Genomic DNA, 18,064 nt, shown 5'->3' with positions numbered 1-18,064 from the left:
CTGTCTTGAATGGGCCCACCATATCCAAGCCCCATACGGCAAACGGCCAGGTAATGGGGATGGTTTTTAGGGCGGAAGCCGGCGTTTGCCTTTGCTTTGCGAAGCGCTGGCAGCCGTTGCACTTCTTCACCAAGTCTTCTGCGTCTCTGAGCGTAGTCGGCCAGTAAAAACCATGCCGGAAGGCTTTGGCCACTATGGCTCTGGAGGAGGCGTGATGGCCGCACTCTCCCTGGTGGATTTCCCGTAGGAGTTCAATCCCTTCAGCCGGCTCGACGCACCGCTGGAACACCCCACTTACGCTGCGTTTGTACAGCTCGTGGTTGATGATTGTATAGGCCTTGGCCCTTCTCTCAATCTGCCTAGCTTGAACCCTGTCATTGGGCAGCACACCATCGGTGAGGTAGGAGAGGAATTCTTGTGCCCATGATGGTACGCATTTTATTTTAAACACGCTAACCACCAAGGCCTCCATCTTCGGAGCTTCCGGTTTCGACTGCGTGGTCGCCGGGTTCGGCTGTGAAGCCGGCGGGTTTGGCTGATAAGCCCCCGAGTTTGGCTGAGAAGCCCCCGCGTTGGACCGATAAGCCCCCGGGTTCGGCTGAGAAGCCGGCGGGTTTGGCTGATAAGCCCCCGACTTGGGCAATGAAGCCCCCGGGTTCGGCTGAGAAGCCCCCGGGTCAGCCGGCACGAATATGGAATCCGAGTCCGGTGACGGTATGATGGACGGTTTCTTGAGAATCGCCAGGGCAACGCCCGGCGGAATGGCTTGCCGGGTCGAGCCGATCTTGGACAGGGCATCTGCCGCCTCATTGTTTGCTCGTGGCACATGGTGGAATTCACAGCCATCGAAGAAACCGGATAGCTGCTGGACGTGGAAGCGGTATGAGGCCATGTTGGCGTCCTTCGCGTCCCAGTCGCCTGATGCTTGCTGTATAACCAAGTCGGAGTCGCCGAAGCAGAGGATGCGACGCACGCCAATCTCCTTGGCCAGCTTCAGCCCATGGATGAGCGCTTCATACTCCGCCACATTGTTGGATGCGGCGAAGTGGATCTGCAGGACATAGTCCAGCCGATCTCCCTTGGGGGAAGTGACGACGATGCCGGCTCCCAAGCCGTTTCGCATCTTCGAGCCGTCGAAGTGCAGCTTCCAGTGCGTGGAATCAGGCACAGGCGGCAGGTACTGCATCTCGGCCCAGTCGACGAAGAAGTCCGCGAGGATCTGCGACTTGATGGCTGTGCGCGGCTCGTAGAGGATGGTGTGGGCGGCTAGCTCCAGGGCCCACTTGGCAACCCGGCCGTTGGCATCCTTGCTGCCGATGATTTCCGCCAAGGGCGCCGTGGCCACCACTCTGATGGGGTGTTCTTGGAAGTAGTGCTTGAGCTTCTTGGCCGCCATATACACGCCGTAGGTGACCTTCTGGTAGTGGGGGTAGTTTTGCTTCGACTGGGACATCACCTCACTGAGATAGTAGACTGGGCGCTGAACCAGCTGCTCCCTGTTGGCTGCTTCTTTGCGCTCCACCACCAGGACAACGCTAACCACTCGGTTGGTGGCTGCGATGTACAACAGCATTGGCTCCATTGAACCTGGCGTTGCGAGGATTGGCGCAGTTGAGAGCACGCGCTTTAAGTCACGAAAGGCTTCATCCGCCTGCGGTGACCAGACAAATTTGTCCGACTTCCTCATCAACTGATACAGGGGCAGTGCCTTCTCCCCCAGCCGGCTGACGAAGCGGCTCAAGGAGGCCAGGCATCCGGTGAACTTCTGGACGTCCTTGAGGCACTGCGGCAGCTCCATCTTCTCAATGGCACTGATCTTCTCTGGGTTGGCTTCGATTCCTCGCTGAGAGACGAGGTAGCCCAGGAGTTGGCCGGCTGGCACGCCGAATGTGCACTTGGTCGGGTTGAGCTTCATCCGGAATCTTCGCAGATTGGTGAAGGTTTCTCTCAAGTCATCAAGGAGGGTAGGCATCTCCTTGGTTTTTACAACGACATCATCCACGTATGCGTGAACATTTCTGCCGATTTGATCCTGCAAACACTTTTGCATGCACCTTTGGTAGGTGGCGCCTGCATTTTTCAAGCCGAATGGCATAGTCGTGTAGCAGTAAGCCCCATACGGGGTAATGAACGAAGTCTTTATTTGATCAGCCGGATTCAAAGGAATCTGGTGGTAGCCTGAGTAGGCATCTAGAAAAGACAACAGTTCACAGGCGGCAGTCGAGTCTATAACTTGATCTATGCGCGGCAGGGGGAAGGGGTCCTTCGGGCACGCCTTGTTGAGGCTGGTGTAGTCGATACACATGCGCCAGGAGCCGTTCTTCTTCAAAACCAGGACCGGGTTCGCCAACCAGTCCGGGTGCAGCACTTCCATGATGAAGCCGGCAGCTAGGAGCCGGGCAATTTCTTCACCGATGGCTTTCCTTCGTTCTTCGGCGAAGCGCCTGAGGGGCTGCTTCACCGGTTTGGCTTCAGGCCTGACGTGGAGGTGGTGCTCAGCCAACTCCCTCGGTACACCCGGCATGTCCCTTGGAGACCATGCGAAGATGTCCCGATTCTCACGGAGGAAGCTGGTGAGCTCGCTTTCCTATTTGCTGCTCAAGCCGGCACCGATGGTGACGTACTTGTCCGGCTGGGCCGGGTCGAGCAGGATCCTCTTGGTGTTGTCGGCCGGCTGGAAGTGAGTCGTCCCAGCCGGGTTGCCCACAGCCGGCATGTCCGCCTGCGCGGCCTTGGCCAAGGCAACGGCGTCGTGGATGAGCTGCTTCTCGGTGGCGATGACCAGCGTCTGGGCCATCTTGGAGCTCTGCGTGGCGCAGTCCATGGAGCGGCGGTAGTCGCCGGCTACGGTGATGACCCCTTTAGGGCCAGGCATCTTCATCTTCAGGTACCCATAGTGAGGCACCGCCATGAACTTGGTCAGGGCCGGCCTGCCCAAGAGCGCGTGGTAGGGACTCACGAGGTCCACCACCTCGAACTCGATGTTCTCCGTGCGGAAGTTGTCCGGCTTGCCGAACATGACCTCCAGGGTGATCCGGCCGATCGGCTGGCAGCAGTGGCCTGGCACGATGCCATGGAAGACGGTGGGGGTGGGGCGCAACTCGGCCTCCTGGATGCCCAACTTGCGGGCGGTGTCGCGGTAGAGGATGTTGATGCTGCTGCCCCCATCCATGAGGACGCGCGAGAAGCGCACGCTGCGCCGGGTTGTGCCGATGGTGGGGTCGAGGACCATGGCGTAGCTGCCCGGCTTCGGTAGGACAGCCGGTGTGTCGCGGCGATCAAAAGTGATGGCCTGCTCTGACCAGTGTAGGTACTGGGGGACCGGCGGCATGACCGCGTTGACTTCGAGGGAACGGCGCTGCTGGCTCGTCTTGTCCTCGGGCTCGGTGGTGAAGATGATGTAGGTGGCATCCTCAGCCAGGTACCGGCCGCCATGGTGCACTTGGTTAGCCTCGTGGTGCTCGAGGTTGTTGGCTTCTGCGCCGGCTTGGCCACCCGGCCCGCCGGCTGGTGGAGGTGGGGGTGGAGGCGGAAGGGGCTCGCCACTCGTCAGCCGCTTCATGAAGTGGCAGTCGCGGGTGGAGTGGTTGGAGGGGTTCTTGCCGCTGTGGTACTTGCACGGCGAGTCGAGCATCTGCTCGAAGGTGTACTTCGGCTTCCAGGGCCGGTCCGTCTGCTTCTGGCGCCGGCTTGCGCCAGCCGCGTGGTCTGACACTGCCGCCACGTGGGCGGAGCCGTACCGGCGGTCCGGCTGGTCGCTGTGCCTCTTGCCGCGGTAATTGTCCTGCCGGCTGCCGTGGTGGCCGGCCTCGGCCGGCTTGTGCTCAGCCGGCTTGTTGTTGTCCCGCCTGGATGGAGCCGGCGAAATCTCAGCCGGCGTGCTGCTGGTTCCATCAGCCAGCGCGTACTTGTCTGCGATGGCCATCAAGGCAGCCATCGTCTTGGGGTCGCTGCGGTGCAGCTTGTGCCACATCATGGTGTTTTGCCGGCAGCCGGCCATGAAGAAACCGACTGCCTGGATCTCGTGCACTCCCTCGCAGGAGTTGCGCATCTCGCACCAGCGCGTCAGGTATGCACGGTCCGTCTCGTCTGCGCCCTGCTTGCACATCTCAAGCTGTTGGGGGCGACCCGGCCGGCGGTAGGTGCCGGTGAAGTTGCTGATGAAGGCGTCCTCGAAGTCGAGCCAGCCGTTGATGCTGCCGGCTGGCAGGTTGTTGAGCCATGTGCGGGCGGAGCCGAGCAGCATGAGGGGGGAATAGCGCACGGCCCAGCGCTTGTTGCCCTGGGCGATGCCAACTGCGGTGGAGTAGTCCTGCAGCCAGTCCTCCGGCTTGGTCGTGCCGTCGTACTTGGGTGTGTCGCGGGGGAGCTGGAAGCCGGCTCTCATGGGCTCGTTGAGGATCCGCGGCCCGAAGCACTTGGGGCCGGCTGGCCCTTCTTCCTCCGCGATGCGGGATTCGACCAGCCGGTCGAGGCGATCTCTGGCGTCTGCCGGCTCGACGCGCGGGCCCAGCCGGGAGCGAGCCGGCTGGCGCTGGCCGCTGGCCTCTGGAGGCGCGCGATGCTTGATGGTGGATGGCCTCTCGTACTCGTACTCCTCGTCGTCGTGCCGGCTTGAAGATGGTCGGCTGCGGCCGCTGTTGCCACTGGGCGGCCGGTTTGTGCGGCTGGAACTTGCGTGGGTGTTCCGGCTGTCGGCTCGCCGGCTTGGTGCGGGGGAGGTGGACTCGGCCGTGTCCCTCGGACCGTCTCGGTCCTTGCCTGCAGCGCCATGAGCGTGAGAGGCTCTGGGGGCATGGGCGTACCTGGGGTCCTTGGTCAGCCGGTTGGCCGCCTTCAGCAGCTCAGTCACCCGCTCAGTTTGGCGGCGTAACTCTGCGCCCTCGAGGCGGTGCAGCTCTTCCGCGGCAGCTTCAGCCGCGAGCATGTTCTTGTCGGGGGTGTTGTAGATGGGTAGCTCCGTAGACGGAGCCGGCGATGCTGCGCCGTCCCGGGCGATTTCTGCGCCCAGGCCGCCTCCTCTGCGGCGGATCTGGCCGGCTCGGCTTGGGTTGTCGCCGGCGGGCGTGAGGCCGTGGGCGCGGTTGAACTCGCGCTGGGAGATCTCCCACTGGCGCTTTGCAGCAGCCAGCTCTTCTGTTTGCTTGAGGAGGAGCTGGCGGTGCTCCTCCAGGTCCTTCTCGATGGTGGTGGGGTCGGCACCAGGCGTGAGCGGAGTGCTCAGCTTGGCCCGGACTTCGTCCAGACGGGATGGTGGTGGCGGCGCCTTTGCGCCCGAGGCGGATGCGCCGGTCTCCTTGTTGCGCTCCAGCTCAGGACCACGGATGCGCATGGACTTGCCTCCAGCGTCTTCGCCGGTGGCCATGACCTCCTGCATGATGCAAGGGCCGGCGGTGGTGAGGCTGGCGCCGGCTCCAGGGGGAGGGCTTGCGCAGCGCACAATCTCGCGCGGGTAGCGCGGTGGTGCGACGGTGGCGACGTAGACGTCGAAGCCGCCGAAGCTGATGATGTTGCCGCCGGCAGGGAATGGCCGGTCGGCGAAGCAGCCAGCGTTGTCGCTGACGCAGTCGAGGGAGCCGAATCTCCAGACCAAGCCTGAAGCGATCCTCTCGCCGGTGGTGGTGAGGCCCGTCCGGATGGAGACACCGGCCGCGGACGCTGAAGGCCCCACGGTGGGCGCCAAATGTCGTGGTATCGTCATGACATATGCCATAGGGTGGCTAATCGAGGTGGTTCCTAGTGGTCTCACGGCGGTATCCGGAAGCGGGTATGGGCACGAGCGACACGGCGACGTACCCAGGTTCGAGGCCCTCCGATGGAGGTAACACCTCTACTCCTGCTATGAGTGTATAAGATGATCACACAGTACAATGATGCTCCTTGAGCTGTATATCCGGCTGCTCCCGGGAGGCTAAGGTAGACGAAGGTCTCTCTCGCAGGGCAGCTCTAAGACTAGTGAAATGAGAACTGATCGATCGTCCCCCGCACGAGGGGGGTAGCCCGGCTTATATAGGCACCGGCACTTTACATATAAGTCCCTAGAGTCTAGTGGCCAGCATGGGCCGGCTTCGGCTCCCGTCCCTTCCCGAGGTGCTGACGCCAGGGAGTCGTTGAGCGTAGTGGCACGTCCCATCCGCCTGCTCAGGTCAGCGGCGTGGGAGGTGCTGTCGTTGTCGTCATCATGCTCTGTAGCGCGTACGGCTCGACGTACGCCATGATGGCCTGTCTGGCGCGTGGCACTGCTGCTCTACAGTGCCCCGTACTTTACGGGAGATGAGGTCAGCGTGGACCTTTGAACCCGGCTCACCTACCCAGTTCCTTCCAGGGCAAGACTCGCCAGCCTCGAGTCGGTCTGAGGTACAAACCCCAGTCGGATATGGCTTGTAGAAGCCGGCCCAGCTACAGCGTTGAAGGCCGCAGCCAGGCCGACTAGGACTTAGAGCCAGCCGGCTCCCGAGGCAGCCGGCCACGGCTCCAGCCGGCTGCTCCTCAGCCGGCCTTTGCCGCGAGCCGGCCGACCTCAAGCCGGCCGCTCCGCGTCCATTGCCATACCCGGGGTCTTCCCCCCGACAGCCATTGCCATACTAAACAATGCTTCTCTCGGGTCTCCAGGAGGTGGTCTGGACGCGAGGATATAAGCTTGCGTTGCCATGTACCTAGCTTCTGGTGTTTTCGGGATAATATTTCCCCTTGTATCAATCGTCATGAAGGACATGTCGAGATTTTGAATTATATTTCCTCTCTCTTCTTCAGGTATATTTTGCAGCCGAGATCTTGCTCTCCTCCGAGCTTCTCTATGACTATCTCCCGAAGTTCCTGATTGTCGACTTAGCTCTGCTCGTCGCCTACTTGACACGGAGGCTGCCTCCTTTCTTCTATTCAGGGAGGATGTCTGTTTTTCCAACTCCCTACTCACACGAGCAAGTCTATATTGATAGGCTTGCAATTCTTCTGCAGTAGCAGTTGTGGTCATTGGTTCTGAACCATCCATGGCTCTTGCAGCTCTATCCCATGCTGCCTGCGGGAGCTGAACTCTCAGACGTGGAGTGGTCCCGACATATTTTGTGCCTAGACCTTTTCTGAGATCAGCGGAATCAACGTATGGATTTCCCAAATCGTCAAAAGCCTCTGACGTCTCCGGTTCTGCTCGGTTTGTCTCCTCAATTGCGTAAACCTGATGATATTTTGAGTGTTAATTTTTATCAGGACTGGTGACACCATAGAGATTGGTGAAGACCTTTCCAATGACATCAGATTTGTCGATGAAGTTGCGGCTGTCGACGCTATCGGAGTCGCTGCTTATAACAGAGTCCGCAGACGACTCGAAGGATGTGTCGCTGAAGATCTTGGCGAGCTTTCCGCTTGCCTTGGTGTTGATGAAGCGTGGCGACGAAAGCTCTTCATCGCTCGATGAAAAGTCAGAATCAATCGCTGAAAATTCTGACGAGATCGGAACTTCGAGACGTTAAGATCCTTCCTTGTTGACGCCGAATCGGAATTCTCCGAACGTCATGACGATGGGCTCCTCCAGATACGCACATGCATCCAAACGGGAGGGCGGGTGAGGAATAAAATCGACTAGATCAGTTTTTCCCTGTTTACCTCGATCCGTCGCATTGCTTGCTACCGACGAAGTCGACGATTCTGGACGTGCCATCGAGATCAGCTCCTTGCAACCTCTAATTCCCACAGACGGCGCCAAGTGACAAAGGATTAATTTGTCAATGCCTACAGATTGTAGACTAGGGTTTTGCTAGAAGTAGAGGGCAAGTAGATCTCGAAGGTTTCAGCCGAAAAGTACTCGCTGATTGTAAAAACTAGGGTTCTGTTGACAATAGATTCGATCCTTTCTTTGTCCCTCGACTCCCCCTTATATAGGAGGTGGAGCCGAGGGATTCGTAATACACAAGTTACAGAGTCCGGGAGGGTTTCGTACCCGTCCCGCAAGATTACAAGTCTCTATATTTCCTAATACAACTCTAGTTTTCCTTACTAACATCTTGGGCTTCCGAATCTTCTTATTCTTCAAGTCCTGGGCCTTCAGTAAACCCTGGGTACCATCTTCGGCAGGCCCATTGGGTATGTCTATGTCAGCATGTTTGTCTTTCTTTCTCTTGGCCTTTGACTTGCTTCTACCACCAGCTGAACTACCTGGACCACTGCTCTGAGATGCTCTGCTGGGCATACGAGACCTTGTGCGACACCCTGGAGGCCTCTCATGCCTACCTCTCTTGGAAACAGTGCCACGAGCGTCATCACCTGAATCCCCTGTGAATGAGCAAATAGAGCGAGGATAGCAATGGGATAAGTGTATATGTCATCAAAAATAAGGAGGCCAAAGAGTATAGCATATGTTCAAGTGCTTTGACGAATTTATGCGAAAGACTAGGCTACCCGGGGTATGATCCGGTCCAACCGGACGAGAGACCGGACTGGCCGGTCTGTAATCCGGTCGACCGGGCTACGCGCCGGACCGGCCGGTGTGAGGGCCGGTTGACCGAGCCTGGGGCGGGGTGCTGTCGATTTGTTAAAGTTTGCCCAAAATTTCAACCACAAAATCATGCAAAAACTCATAAACTTGAACACATACTATAACATTGTAGAGTGGAACATGTGCATAGTGGTGTGAGACACTCTAATGGCATGAGGACTTACAAACCCTAACCCTAACCCTAAGTTTTCTCAAATTTCCTCAAAAATATGCAATGTGTGAGGAAAACGAGAAGGAGAGGGAATGGAAGAGGGATTTACCCGAAGACATGGTCCTCCTTGCTCAAGGAACAAAGAGAACAGCTAGAGAGGGCTTGAGGGCCAAATCCTCAAGATCTCCAAATGTGGCTTGAGAGGGACCAAATCCCTTGGTGGAGATGATCCAATGTGCCCGATCTATGGGGGGGTGAAGTTTTAAAGGATTCTAGTGGTGGGAATGCCCTAGGGAGAGGTGAGGATGAAGGAGGCGACGCTCATGGAGTCTATGGTGGAGGGGGGAAATGAGGAAGAAGACCCCCAAAGGGTAACCTCCTCCCCACTTAATCAGACACACGACCGGCGCGCCACCGGGTTGACCGAGCTAGTGACCGGATGGACCGGCGCTGAGGCCGGTCCGACCGGACCAGTGACCGGCCAACACTTCTTTGCCTCTTTTTGCCCCTATTCTTTGTGCAATTGTGTGTGTATGCTCAGAAGATGACATGTACATATAGATAGATAGATGTATGATGAGATGAGCATAGACATGGGGTAGGAAACACAAGGTTTTCTAGGCATACCCATTGGAGTGAAATCCAAACAAGATGTAAATAGCAACAATGGGCATGATTCGAAATATATTAAGAATCATAAATTATTTCGTAATAGTTTTGTAATAAGATCACTTAGCCTTATATAGTCAAATCAATTTGCAATTGAGGCTTAACGAGGGACGGGGGATTACTCCCCCTATGTTAAAGCGCAAATGTCATGAGACCTCGAAGAGACATGCTTGGGTCCATATAATGACATTGGGTCTATTTATGTTGCACACATAGGTATGCATCATACCAAGACATGGTAAGATGACTATCCCCATATGTGCTGCACCTCTAAGCTAGATAGCAAGATAAATGCAAGAATATAGTGCAAGAATTTATTCAATCTAAGTTTTTAGGATCAAGAATACCAAGTTCTCCTCTCAAGTTTACAAACCGGGCTTCATCCAAAGGCTTAGTGAAAGTATCCGCCAATTGGTACGCTGTTCCCACATGAGTGAGATCAATGTCCCCATTGGAGACATGGTCATGTAGGAAGTGATGGCGAATGTCAATGTGTTTGGTGCGACAGTGCTGAACTGGGTTATTAGCGATCTTTATTGCACTTTCGTTGTCACATAGAAGAGGCACCATACCAAGAGACACACCATAGTCTTTCAAGGTTTGCTTCATCCATAACAACTGAGTACAACAAGATGTCGCGGATATGTATTCGGCTTCTGCGGTGGATAGGGCGGTGGAGTTTTGTTTCTTGGATGACCAACTCACCAATGACCGGCCAATGAATTGGCAAGACCCGGAGGTAGACTTCCGGTTAACCTTATCACCGGCCCAATCGGAATCCGAATATCCAATGAGTTCAAAGGTTGACCCCTTTGGATACCACAGCCTGAGAGTAGGAGTGAGAACAAGGTATCTTAGAATCCGTTTGACCGCCATCAAATGTCTCTCCTTAGGAGCAGATTGAAAACGAGCACACATCCCTACACTTAGCATGATATCCGTCCTAGAGGCACAAAGGTAGAGCAAGGATCCTATCATGGAACGGTATACCTTTATGTACACATCCTTCTCACTATCACATGAGCCAAGCTGCCCCTTTACGGGCATAGGTGTCTTCATTGGGCTTGCATTGGTCATGTTAAACTTCTTGAGCATGTCCTTCACATACTTTTCTGGAGAGATGAAGGTGTCTTTTGCAAGTTGCCCCACCTGGAAGCCTAGGAAGAAATTCAACTCTCCCATCATGGACATCTCAAATTTCCTAGTCATCAATAGCTCAAAAGCTTTGTTATGATTGGGGTTAGTTCCACCAAATATAATATCATCAACATATATTTGACATATAAATAGACCACCCCCCGCTTGGTGAAAAGGGTGGAATCGACCGTACCCATGCAAAACCCATCATGTAGTAAGAAATCCCTAAGGAACTCATACCAAGCCCGTGGAGCTTGCTTGAGACCGTAGAGTGCCTTATGGAGTAGATACACATGGTTGGGTCGGCTTGGGTATTCGAAACCCGGGGGTTGGGCCACATAGGAAGTTTCTTTTAGGGGGCCATTCAAAAATGCACTTTTCACATCCATTTGGTATAGTTTGAAATTGTGGAAAGATGCAAATGCAAGCAAAAGACATAGCTTTAAGGCGAGCTACCGGCGCAAAGGTATCCTCAAAATCCATACCTTCTATTTGGGCAAACCCTTGTGCCACTAACCTTGCTTTGTTTCTTATGCAATTCCATTCTCGTCTTGCTTGTTCTTGAATACCCATTTGGTCCCAATGACATTGATGCGATGATCCTTGGGTCTCTCAACTAGAGACCATACTTCATTGCGAGTGAAACACTCTAATTCTTCTTGCATGGCAATTACCCAATTCGGATCAACCAAGGCTTCATGTACCTTGAGTGGCTCAAAACTAGACACAAAAGCATGGTGTTGACAATAAGTAATAAGTAATGCATGGTGTCTACGAGTTACCACTCCTTTTGAGATGCTACCAAGGACTTGATCTACTTTCATGTCACTTGCCCTTGTAGCAGCCTTGATCTTCCGAATGGTTCCTTCATGATCAATGAATTCATCTCTTGCTAGTACTCGATCACGAGGGACCACTTGAGCTTGAACATGAGTTGAGGGTGTTTCTTGATTGTCATCATGGTCTTGCTCAGTGGAATGAGTACCTTCTTCTTGTTCTTCAGAATGTGACTCATCTTGAGTGGAGGATGGTTCTTGAGTTGCACTTGATGGTTCAGCTTGAGTTGAGCTAGGCTCCACTTGGGCTGAGCTTGATACTTCTATTTCATCACTTTGATCATCAGTATGAACTTCTGTGGGCTGGATGTGTCCAATGCCCATAAGCTTGATGGCATTAGAAGGATCATAATCACCTACAGCACATGGAACAACTTGCTCCACTTGGGAGCCATTATCCTCCAAGAACACCACGTCACAAGATACTTCAATAGCCCAAGTGGACTTGTTGTAGTATCTATAGGCGTGGGAGTTCTCCGCATATCCAACAAATGTGCCCTCTATAGTTCTAGTTTCAAATTTATCGAGCTTCCCTATATTGTTCTTAACAAGACATTTGCATCCAAAGACAAGAATGTACATTACATTAGGCTTATTACCTGTGAGAAGCTCGTATGGAGTTTTGTTATGGAGGGGGCGGAGGAAGAGCCGGTTGGAGTAGTGGACAGCTGTAGAGATGGCTTCTCCCCAAAAGTTGTGGGGTGAATTGAATTCACTCAACATGGTTCTTGACATCTCAATGATAGTATGGTTCTTCCTTTCAAAAACACCATTTTGTTGAGGGGTGTATGGAGCTGAGAACTCATGCTTGATGCCCTCATCATCAACAAACTCTTGCTTAGTGTAGTTCTTGAACTCGGTGCCATTGTCGGTCCTTATCGCCTTGATCTCAGATTCATACATACGTTGAGCCTTCTTGGCGAAGATGATGAACTCTCTACGGGTCTCATCCTTAGACTTGAGGAGAAAGACCCAAGAGTATCTCGAGTAATCATCAACAATGACAAGTCCGTACTTGCTTCCACCAAGAGGATCATAATGTGATGGCCCAAAGAGATCCAAATGAAGGAGCTCCAAGAGCCTAGATGTGGTGACGATGCTCTTGATCTCTTCTTGAGTTGCTTTCCCGCTACACATGCACTGCATACACAATCTTTCTCAAAGGAAATGTCGGTTAGTCCAACAATGTGCTCACCCTTTAGGAGTTGTTTAAGATTTCTCATATTGACATGACCAAGGCGGCGATGCCAAAGCCAACCTTCGTCATGTTTGGCCGCCATTAGACATGTGGAGGGAGAGGGGCTCTCTTTCGAGAGGTCAACCACATAGAGGTTATTTTCCACATATCCAACAAGGACCAATTTGAGATTATCACTCCTAAAGACTTTCACACAATAATTAGTAAAATATGAATTATAACCGGTATCCGCAAGGTGATATATAGAAAGAAAATTATAGCCAAGGGATTCAACAAGCATGACCGTCTCAAGGCACAAGTCCTTAGAGATTGCCACCTTGCCATACCCAAGTACCTTTCCCTTTGAATTCTCACCAAAGGTGATGCTTGACTTCTTGTTTACATCTTCTATGAATTGGTCAAGCACACCTCTTCCTCCGGTCATATGATTGGTGCATCCACTATCAAACACCCATTTTGGACCACCGAAGGAATACCCCTACAAAATCAAGTAGAGGTTTTAGGAACCCATCGATTAATGGGTTCCCTAGTCATGGCAGCAAGATCTTTTGGTACCCAAATCGAGTACCCTCTATAAGCATGGCCATTATGAGGTCCAACATAGTTAGCATAAACATCACCATAATAATCAATAAATAAAGCATAGTGATTGTTTGGCCCCGTGCGGTCACCACTAGTGGCTTTGCCCTTTGAGGCTTTGCCATCATTAGTGACCTTCTTGTTCTTTTCTTGAGCGGGCTTCTCCTTCTTGTAGTTGTTCTTCTTGTAGGGCTTGGGAGCATACCCAAGTCCATGCTTTTGATTGTTTGACCTTTGCTTACTCAAGAGGTCATTCAATCCCATCTTATTCTTGGTGGTGGTGAACTTGGCAAGTTCTTTCTTTAACCTAACATTTTCCTCAAGAATAGTTGCTTGCTCACAAGCCGATTCACTAGGATGATAGTTGAGACCATATTTGGTTACCAAGGATTCAAGATATGTATTGGTCTCAACATGCAAGGATAGTTCCTCTTGCAAACGAACATGTTCCTCAACAAGTTTGGCATGCTCGCTAGTGAATGAGGTAGAGGAAATAGCAACATTTTTATCAATAATGGGATCATTCATTGACCCAAGAGCCTTCTTGTAGGTTTCTTGGAGTAGGTCATGGTTATCTCCAAGTTTCTTGAGCTCATCCTTAACAAGCTTGTTAGCTCTTTCAAGGTGGTCAAGATCCCTAGTGAGAGAAGCATGAGCAACTTCAAGTTCCTTCTTTGAAGCATCGAGCTCTTGGGCCAATAATTGATCCCTTTCAATAGTTTCAAGGTCCTTAACTTTATCTAGTTCAAAAGTTTCAATTTGTTGCTTAAGGCCTTGAGATATGCACCTTTCGGTTTTTAGCTCTTGTCTTAGGAGATTGAATCTCCGTTCTTTATCAGTCAAATGATATTCTAATTCCTCAATGGACTCATCCTTTTCTTTGAGAGAGTCCATCAAGAAATCAAACTTGACAAGAGCTTCACCACGAAGAGTGCATCTAACTTTGTAAAGTTCCTTAAGCATAGCTAATTCTTCTTGATTTTCAGTTTCATCATCTAGAACACTAGATAAAGAAGGTGAAGATTCCATTACCTTTGTTTCTCTTGCCATTAGAAAAGAGCCAACGATCGTAGAGGGGGGGAGTCATCGGAGTCATCATCATGAGTTGTTCTATCCATGAAGGAAGAACCACCATCATTCTCCGTGGAGTAATCCTTGGAGTAATCATATGTGAAGAGTGACCCGGGTTTGGAGAAAGCCAAACCAGCCACTCCGGCCTCCTTCTCCTCATCTTCTTCTTCTTCATCAGAAGTGTACTCAGCCCCAACAAAGGCTCTTCCCTTGTTCTTCTTGGATCGATCGTTGATTGGGTTTGGCTTCAATCTTGGCTTGACCCCTTTGACAAACTTTGGCTTGTCTACCCTTTTCTCATAAGGGCACTCATTAGCAAAGTGACCATCTTCATCACAGTTGTAGCACGTTCTCTTCTTCTTCTCATTGAGGAACGTTGGAAACTTCACCTTGTACTTCATGGCAAAGAAGGCAAAGTCTGTTGCGATGTCACTAGTTGATGTCATCTCTTCATCTTCTTCGATTTCATAGACTTCTTCCCTCTCAAAGTCAGCTCTAGCCTTCAAGGCAAGGTTGTGTGAGGATTCATCAACACGGTTCATCGCCATGAGCCTTTCTCCTGTTGATAAGGGATTAACTTATCAATGCCTACAAGTTGTAGACTAGGGTTTAGTTGGAAGTAGAGGGCAAGTAGATCTCGAAGGTTCAGCCGAAAAAGTGCTCGACTGCTATGAAAACTAGGGTTGCGTGAAACAGTGAATCGATCCTTTCTTTGTCCCTTGACTCCCCCTTATATAGGAGGTGGAGCCGAGGATTTCGTGATACACAAGTTACAGAGTCCGGGAGGGTTTCTGACCCGTCCCGCAATAGTTACAAGTCAATATTCCTAATACAATTCTATCTTTCCAAACTATCTCCCGATTGGGCCTCTGGGCTTTGTAAAACTTCGGATCGTGGGCCTCCAGTAAACCCCGGGTACCTTCTTCGGCAGGCCCATTGGGGATGCCTATGTCAGTAGCCCCCGAGATTTTGCTTGAATCGCAGAATCAGGGAGAATCTCCATCTTTACAATCTGCACATGATTTCTTTGAATCAATAAATAATCTTTATAAAGGAATTATATATTGTACATGGATAATGGTAATTGGGGCTGGTTCATCTGATGGATCAGGTACCAGTTAACTGCTCTCGTAGCAATTCGAAAAACCTACTTCAAGATCACGTCCCTGGACATGATCTCGGGATACTGGCGTAATTCGATATGTGCCGCTTAAGGTCTTACCAGATGCCAAATTCTAGTCTTGTTTTATCGGATACCTAACGCGTCCGTTAGGATTTTTCTTCGTATCTGTTGATACGGAAAAAGTAACAAAGCGCCGTCAGAGGCGGTGCCACGCCGCACAGGACGGATCCCGGGGACTTACCTTCGCAGAGTTTTGCGGCATTCAGAGATTACTTCGCGACTTATGCGCTCTGAGAATATATTGTCGACTGCTTTTTCCGGCTGTTGGAATAGCACATTTATTCGAGTCAACGGATGACTTATATTGCTTTTAACTTATCCTCCCGATGGGAGTATATGAAGAGTTATTTTGATAACTCGAAATATGCTCACCAGGACTTATTAAATTTCATCGGGCACGCGAACAGCGTTCCCGATGGGAGTAGCCCCCGAGGCTACAACCAAGTGCTTGCGCTTGGTTGTAGGCTCACCTTTTTAGCATCTTAGCCACTATATTGTCATTTTTCATGCTCCTGTTCATATTTATCGGGTGCGCGAACAGTGCTCCCGATGGGAGTAGCCCCCGAGGCTACAGTCGAGGATTCATACTTGGATGTAGGCTCCACTTTGTCTCTATCGCAATATTTTTGAAACGTCCCCTTCTGAATCATTTCCATCATATCTCTTGAAACTTCTTTATAAAGTAGCCCCCGAGCATTTGAACAAAACCTTGTATTTGGTCAAAGGCTCTCGAAATTACCAATCGTCCTTCCTTACCGCCAATTTTCATATCACCACAGCCGATATTTTTGCATTGATAAGGTGACATCAGTGCTGACGATAGCCATAACCACTGTATCGGGAAGACGCGAGAGCTGTCCCTTCACTGACCTGCGGGCCCGAAATCTATGACACGTTGACACGTTACGCAAGTGGGGGACACACGTCCTCCGCTTTTTCTGGCACGCGCGCTGTAGCGCCTGTCCAGTTCCATCATGGTAAAAATACCGTTTTACCCCCTGATCCACGTGTACAACATCAAGTCCATTCCCATACCATCCAACGGTGCGACGATTTGGCTGAGCTCGCTATAAATACTCATCTTCTTCCTCATTTAATCCCCTTCGCCGCACCATTGCTCATATCTCCTCTGTTCCAATCTCCATTGCAACCACCAGAGCTCCAGCGCTCACGCACTACTCCTACTTCCACAGCGCCACTGCTGATGCCACCGCGGCCAAGGATCACCAGGCACAACACTCCTGAAGCATCCATGGCGGCGCAAGATCTGGGAAACCTGGAGTGGGAGAGATCCAAGATCTCACCCCAGGATGTGAACCTGCTGAAGAAGCTCGGCCTGAGCAAGAAGAAGGACGCGCTGCGCTTCCCCAACGAGGAAAGCTACCCGACTCCTCCTATGGAATATAGGGTTAGTTTTGTCGACCATCTTATCTGCGGCCTCTCTTCACCCATCCACGATTTTCTGCGTGGGTTGCTTTTTGTGTATGGGCTGCAGCTTCACCATCTTACTCCCAACTCCATCCTCCATATCTCTATTTTCATCACGCTTTGCGAGTGCTTCCTTGGAGTCCAGCCTAACTGGGCTCTGTGGAAGCGCATCTTCTTCCTCCGTCGTAATGGCTCCCACAACATCGTCTACAACATAGGCGGTGTTGTTATCTGCGTCCGCCCTGATGTCGAGTAATTTGACGTCAAATTCCCCGACTCCGTCCAAGGGTGGCGCAAAAGATGGCTGTACGTCCGTGAGGATTGCCCCGACTCGCTGGAATACAACATAGCGCCTTTTGACGGCAGCGCCAAAATTCTCCATCGCCGATCCTGGGATGCAGAGGCGACTGGAGAAGAAAAAACGGTGACAGAAGCGCTGATGTCCCGTATCCACGAGCTCCAGAATACCCGCGGCCAAGAGCTGTCGGGTATCCAGATAACGACGTATTTCCTTAGGATTAGGGTGCAGCCTCTGCAGGCTCGCAAAAACCCCCTCTGGATGTATGCTGGCGACAAAGACTTGGATCGCATGTCGACAGATCTTTCGGTTAAGGACTTAGAGAAACTTGTCCGAAAGATCTCATCACTGAACAAGAAAGACGCCATCCCTTCAACTTGTCGCGTGGTACCATACAGCGGTACCAACGCCCTCCCCCAGGTAATCTATTTTTTATCGTCTTCTTTTTTGTTATCCACCTTTTTTGACTGTTATTGTGCTTTTCACTTATTTCGACTGCTATTCTGCTGTGCCTTGATATGATTTCTTGTTGATACATTCTTATCTTGTGCAGAACCACCAAACTGCATCATCTCTTCCTCCCCTTCCCGAAGGTGGAGACGTCGACGAACGAGCAATCGTTGCCGATGACGCCTAGGTTCCTTCTCAGCCTGAGGGTGGAGCCGCGGTTTCTCACAAATCCGCGGCTTGCTCTGAAAAAGAAGTTGAATCCGAGGCTTCGAAGTCAACCGAGTCCATCCCTTCCGCCGTTTCTCCGAAAAACAAACGGAAAAGGGGTGACGCAGAAGGCTCTGGCACCTCCAAGCTGAGCAGTTCTCCTGTCGAGGAAACTGTTCCCGAAGAAACGCAACCCTTCGACGCCTACGCGTCCGCCCTTGTCAGCTCATAAGTTGCCCTGTCGCTCTTTTTAGTCATTGTGTGCCGACTAATCTGATTCCATATCAAATAATCTCATTCTATTTTTGTACCCAGCGGCGAGGAAGAAGAAGAACCCGCCGCCAATGCGACTGCTCCTATGAGCAC

The sequence above is a fragment of the Lolium perenne genome, chromosome 5 (assembly GCF_019359855.2).
Source record: "Lolium perenne isolate Kyuss_39 chromosome 5, Kyuss_2.0, whole genome shotgun sequence".
In the NCBI taxonomy this organism is placed as follows: domain Eukaryota; kingdom Viridiplantae; phylum Streptophyta; class Magnoliopsida; order Poales; family Poaceae; genus Lolium; species Lolium perenne.
The sequence above is the reverse complement of the archived record's forward strand: the minus strand, read 5'-3'. Positions refer to the sequence as shown.